This window comes from Egretta garzetta, unplaced genomic scaffold, assembly GCF_000687185.1.
Source record: "Egretta garzetta isolate BGI_Z169 unplaced genomic scaffold, ASM68718v1 scaffold56, whole genome shotgun sequence".
In the NCBI taxonomy this organism is placed as follows: domain Eukaryota; kingdom Metazoa; phylum Chordata; class Aves; order Pelecaniformes; family Ardeidae; genus Egretta; species Egretta garzetta.
Genome location: NW_009260182.1, coordinates 11875611 through 11882125, shown reverse-complemented (window position 1 = coordinate 11882125; position 6515 = coordinate 11875611).

The following is a 6515-nucleotide window of genomic DNA, read 5'->3' as shown; positions in this document are numbered from 1 at the left end:
GCAAGCGAGCCTCTCTTCTTGGAACTGACACGCGGTAGCATCTGGAAAAGGTGAGTGCGGTTCTCTGCACCTCGTTACCAGGAAGGCAAGCTGGAGGAAGTTCAGAGAAGAAGAGCCAACTGTAGCTATGTGCTTGGAAGAACTGGCTGATGAGAAAAAGTACAAAGAGCTGACAGCCTAGCATTTGCTAACCAACGCTTAGGGAGTAAGGTGGCATAATAACTGTTAACTAATGTTTTAACTGTAAACTTGCAGGAATGAGAAGAACTAGGTTAGTGTGGGACAAGAGAGTAGCATAAGTAATGATGGGATTAGCAGAAAGAAAATGTAATAACAATACTTCATCATTCCCGGCCTTGCCCCGTGTCTGGGTTCCACCTGGGCGTTCCAGGTCTCAGCGCATAATGTTTGCCCAGAGCATGCAGGTTATGATGCTCCTGCCCAGCGGGGAGAAGTATGGGCACAAAGTCATCAGGGCCACTGCCCACACTACGAAGAGGGGTTTGAGCCACCTACTCGTGGCCCAGTGGAAAGGCCCATTTGGTGCTCCTGGAGTTGTTGCTCCGCATGTCCCAAAAGCAGACAGAAGCGCTCATGTCCCATTCGCACTCCTGCCAGTGGCAATGCCAGTGGGGCCTTGACCTTGGTTCGGCATTCTCTGGAGAAAGCACATTCCTGAGTCTAAGTTAGGTTGTAGGCAGATACGGAAAGACTAATCCTGTTCGGGCTTTATCCATCAGTCTCTGTGTATTCCTAAGAAGCTATTCACATTGTGGAACCCACGGGCAGGGAGACTGATGTGTCCAAAGCCCAGGCATGAACTAAATATGTAGAAAACTGTAGAAAACGCAACTGCAACATGGAATGAAAATGCAACAGGCAGGAAACGAAAGAACATTGGGTGGCAACCGATGAAACTGCAGCCGGGTTTTGAGGAGTGCGCGCTGTGTGGCAGACCTTGCCAACACGAATTCCTTCTGCTGCTTTCTGTGATTTTATGGTTATCTAGAGCACCCTGGCTCTTTAGGAATTTGCTCTTCAGTGATGCAGAGAGAGGCTTTGACAGGCTGTGGTGCTGTCTCCCAAACAAACCGGTTTATCTATAGAACACACTTATCCTGGCTAACTGATTTTAGCAGACATTCTCACAGTTTAATATTTTACAGGTGTCAGATGGGTGCTGGGAAGGCTACATAAACAGCAACGTCATGTCTCCCAACAGATTCAATCTTGAGGTGGAATGTAACATCATTTGAAAGAGGCAAAACCAATAGAAAAGCAGCTTGGGAAGCCACAGAAATGAAGTGATGCAGTGAGGGCTTGGTTTAGGCACATCTTAAAATTAAATTGCTTATTTATCTTTAAAGGTAGACTGTTCTGGCTTGATTCTGTAACCACGGTCCAACTAAACCTGCCTTTGCTCATGGTCAGATTTTCAGCACATCTGAGACTGTAAAAGACAACCTTTCTTCAACAGCAAATCTCCTAGAAGGAGACATGAACGCCCCCCCCCACCCCGGAAACCACCCTTGCTGTTGCTGCCTTGGAGCCCCTGGAAGCAGACATGCTTTTGGACAGTGGGGATTTGCCGACGGCTGAGGAAGGGGACCCCCAACGCGGGGTGCTCCTTCTCCAGGCGTTTCCCGCACGAGCCTGCTCCAGCACATGTCGGTGCATAAGCATGGACTGAAGCTCTGCTTCTGAATTACTCCGCTAATTCAGCAGCTGAGCTGAGCAGCCTACAAGCATCTACGAGGATGCAGCACTAAGCTCTGGGTTGAAGTCCAGCTGCCTCCCCTCAGCAGCTATGTGTCACCTGTCTGGCTGCTGAGGATTCTATTCAGACACCTATTTCCAACTTTTTGTAGTAATTTCGCTGTAATGTTTTAAAGCAAGCATTTTAACATAAACAAAGTATGGTTAGAGAAGAAGATTTGGATTAGCATCTGCACTGGGTTTGGCTCTGATGTCACGGTGTGGCTTCAAGGAAACATCTGGGCTATGGTTTAGATTCTGTAACGCTAAAGCTCCTCCATCTGCACCTACAATTTCAGGCTCTGGTTCTGGGATGAGGTAAGATTACAAGATGGTCAAACTAAGGAAGGACTGAGAAAGAGCAGCTGTTCTGAAAAGTTAGTCAAACCCAATCCTTAAAATATTAGGAAAGAACTGTAATGTTTTGAATACGGATTTTACAGATGTATACAGATTTTATATTGGCATATTTATTTTCATGTCAGGCATGATTTATTTTTTTGTTTTGCTTTTACCGGAAGTATTATAATGAGTACAAGTTGTGGTGTGGATATTGCCATTCCAGTGTATACTGTTGTCCCAGTTTCCATTCAGGAGTAATTATATTTGGTATAAAGCACCTCGCTATCGGCCTGACTTCACGCCTGCCAGGAAAGCTGTACTCTCAGCTGCACAAGCATTTCAGCAGGTTTCCATGACCAGCACTGCTGACACAGAGAAGCAAAGCGCGGAAACACGATAGCTCAACCAAGACAAATTTCCCAACCAGACTCCAGGGAAGAGAAATAAAAAAAACCCAAAAGGCTAAGAAATAAACTCATAGAGCATGGGAAAGCCTGCAGCTTTGCAAAGCATTCCCCTTATTTCCAGACTCTGGAGGGAGTTGAACAGTGACTTGCCTGGCAGGTGATTATTGCTGGAGGGGGCGAATGAAACCAGACGTGGCAAAGACCCACTCAGGATGCTCACCTACACCTTCCTCTGAGCCAGCCTGAGCTCACATCATTTTAGCCAGCCAACAGTGAATACAGAGCTGAAGCAAGGGTCTGTTTATTAAATGTGGCATGCTTTCAGAACAGTAAAAATAAAATAACATTACAGGTTGGGTATCAATTGCTCCCATATCTCACACACTGAATGGAAACCCTTACCCCCCACTTCGACTGGTGAAAGTATCCTGGTGTTGCTTTATCTCCCAAATCACTGGGCTTCCTCTTCTCTCCATGATAGCATTATCAGGGGCCAAACCAGAGCTGTTGGCGGAGCTGGACGATTCAGGTGTCCATCCTTCCTGATGCTGCACCTGGAGCGGGGCAAGCTGAGCAAAGCCCAGCTTAGCTGTGCTTCCAGAGGATGCAGCCACCCTCCTGAGTCCCTGCAAAGCAGAAGTCCACATCAGTGGGTGCCAAATATTCACTCTGTAGCTGAAAATGCCGCTAGTACTCTGGGACACTGAGGTTTTGCCACTATCAGGAAATCCTGTAGCGTTGTCATACCAAGCAGTAACTCTCCTGCTGCCTCTGGTGTGAACTAACAGAGTGTAATTGGCACCACGAGGTCCTCTGGACTCGGAGATGCGAGGCTGGGTACCGTCTGCGACTAATGCTGCTGCATTTCATCAGCCGATTCAGGGCTACGCAGTTTCCATTACCAGGAAACCTCAGCTCAGGGGCAGGAGCAAGAGGGAGAGATATCTGCCCTAGGGAAAAATGATTCTTCCTTTCATTTCTGCCATTTAATACTGTACTTTAAGAGATATTTCCATGTGCAACCGTCAAGGCATATTCTGTCATTTGGTAACAAAACAATACATGATCTGCCTATGAAAATCATCAGCTTCAATGGACTCCAAACCCCTTACGCAAGTTCTGAATTTGTCTCTAAAGCAATGCCTCCCCTAGCCTCTTAGTGCCAATTCTACCCAAGCATTTTGGCTCCTACCCATGGAAATGAAGCCTTTGAAGGGTTTCTGCACCTGAGAATCTAGCAATCTGTTTTTCGGATGAGGACAGATTTCAGATCCATCCTTCTAATTCCACTGTTAAACAGCCATTAATAGCTAGATCGTTATTGTAAGCTTCTATATTTGACTATTAACAGCAACTGCATGTGCCTATCAGCTCCAGATAAAACAAACCTACCTAGGGATCGATTTTATGATGCCAAAATGATAAAGTTTGCTAAAAAATGTAGAGTGAATGTGTAAGCTCTGGAAAACATTAACAAATAACTAAGTAACACTCCCTATTCATACCTAATTCCTCCTGACATCAAATTTAGCTGTGTGTACTTTGGACCCATTGGACCTGTTACAGTGAAAAAATCTTGCTGCACGAGTCCTCTTTGAAACGTACAATATTTTGCATTCTGATTACTCAGTAAAAAAAAAAAGGATGTTTTGTCATCACTGTAGTTTAAGCAGATTCTCCATTGTCTGGTGTCTTGTTATAGTCACTTATATCAACACAGAGTGGGTGTACGGTAGCCAGCAGTCTGTGTTAGCGGCGCTTTATGTTCAGTTTGCACTTACGTAAATGATTGTGCAAGATGTGAGAGACAATCTAGCCCCTGGGAATTACATGTTTTTGGGTGTAATCTTTATGTGTATAGCCAACACATAGGAATATAGAGAAGTTTTAACATGTTACAGTTGCCATCACCCCAAATAAATATAATTAACCAGGCAGCTTTCAGTTGCCCTTATAGGCAGGATCCAAAATAGCTCATGGTTTGTGGTGGCAGATATATAGGAAATATGAGCCTGTAAGGAACGATATATTGTTTTGTTTTTCACAGCATTGTTCACCACATTCTCATAATGGTCAGATAAGAAACTCTTCAGGCCAAGGAAGGGTTAGGAAAGTGCATTCCAAAAAACATTAAAGCCTACGTAGTTTCATTGGATGCCTCTTTGCAATTCAGAAGAAAACTCTGGTGAATCATGTCACGCTTCAGCTGAATTAAACTCTGGTTTAGAGAAGCTGGTATCACAGTAATCGCTAGGACAGCCCAGTCCAGAAAGAAAGCGGTATTAAGCTGTGTTCATAATATGGGGCCATGTGTTCCTTCCTTTTACCACAGAGCCGTAAATGTTGCATATCCCACTTTGCAAGTCAAGGTGTCCCCAAAGAGATATTAACAATATTGGGGGCTAGAGGAAATGGAGGCACCTTACCAGTGTGCTCCCCTGAGGGTCTGGCATGTGTTGGCTTGGAAATCCTTGACAAGACTCAAAAGCACCATTAAAGCTCTTCTGTAGCTTTTTTTTTTTTTTTTTTCTTCTGAGCTGGTGACAGAGTCTAGGAAAAGGGCTCTTGCTGGTGGCAGCATGAGTATCACACCCACAAATATTCAGTGCCAAGAAAGAAGAGCTCTTCATATTGTCGGAGAGCCGAGTCAGGCCCATGGGTGGCCTAAACATTCCCGAGGTGCCCGTGTCTCTCTGCAGAGGTTTAAAATCCTTATTTTGCCCAACTGTAAAACACAGCCACGGATGGAGGAGCAAAGGAAGAACCGAAGAGGCAACCCTTGGCTGACTTTTTACTGGATGCTTTCGTCTCCTGAAGTTTCCCTTGTGGTGGGGCACCGTAGGTTTTCAGTACAAGGCAAGGATGTCTAAATGCCAGCGAGGAAATCAGCTTTCCTCTAGCCCAGTGCTCAGAAACAGCTGAACCAGTTTTGCTGAAACCTTAAACATACGCAGCATAAGGCAAGATTCCCTCAGAACAGAGTTTTTTCCACCTGGATGATTTAAATTTGGCAAAATCATAATTAGATTAATATAGGGATGTAGGATGGAAAATGCTAAGCTCCTGCCAGCTCTGCCTAGAATAATAGTTCATATGTTGTCCACCCCTTTTTAGACCAAGATTTGTCTTGTTCTGCTACACCTAATGAATGCCTTTAGGACTGACCTGCCTTAATGGTTATTACGGTTGTAACTCATTTAGTAAATCAAATCATGACGGTGAGGAGGAGGAAGATGTGAGAAGCAAATATCTAAGAGATGAGTTATTTGGAAGACGGCAGCACCGACTGACATCACCCTGCAACGCGCGGTGCCTCTGTCTGGAGCAGTCTGGCTTCCATGGAGCTAGGAAAATCAGGGAGGTGAACTCCCTCCTATTTCCTCCTTGGAAGGTGTTCAAGGCTGTGGCCTCACCTCTCTTGGAAGAGTCTTGAAATATTTTCAGTAATGGGAAGGGGTGGAATGGCTGCGGGTTGGATCCTCTTGGAAAGTGCCCTGTAGCATTAGGGGATGACGCTGCTGGTAGCCTGCGCCGGCTGTTAAAAGATGGGCTTTGCTGGATTGCTCGCTGATTCTGCAGAGCCAAACGCGGTTACTTCAGCGAGGAATGATTCATCTCTGGTGTAACTCTCCTGAAGTCTGCAGTGTCACAGAGGGTGCTATTTTGGGCGAAACTCCCATTTTTGAGAGCAGAAACTGGGCAGGTACCATGCCAAAAAAATACATGCTAGTGGTAACAGAACCTGAGAGGCAAGTTCTGTGCTTTGAGACTCATTTCACTTATAAATCGCGGAGTAGTTCATGTATTGCTCAGAATAACCATCCCAGGAATCAGAAATCTTCCGTGGGGCATTTATCGCAGGTACTCGAGGCTGTGGTGGAAATAACCTAGCACTTGTCGCTGGGTTTGGAAGCATTCGTTTCCTGATTTTCCGACGTTTGGGGGGGTTTGTTTGATTTCATTTTTCTTTAATGACCATTGCGTTTGAGGGCGTTCGCCCGCGGAGAGGCG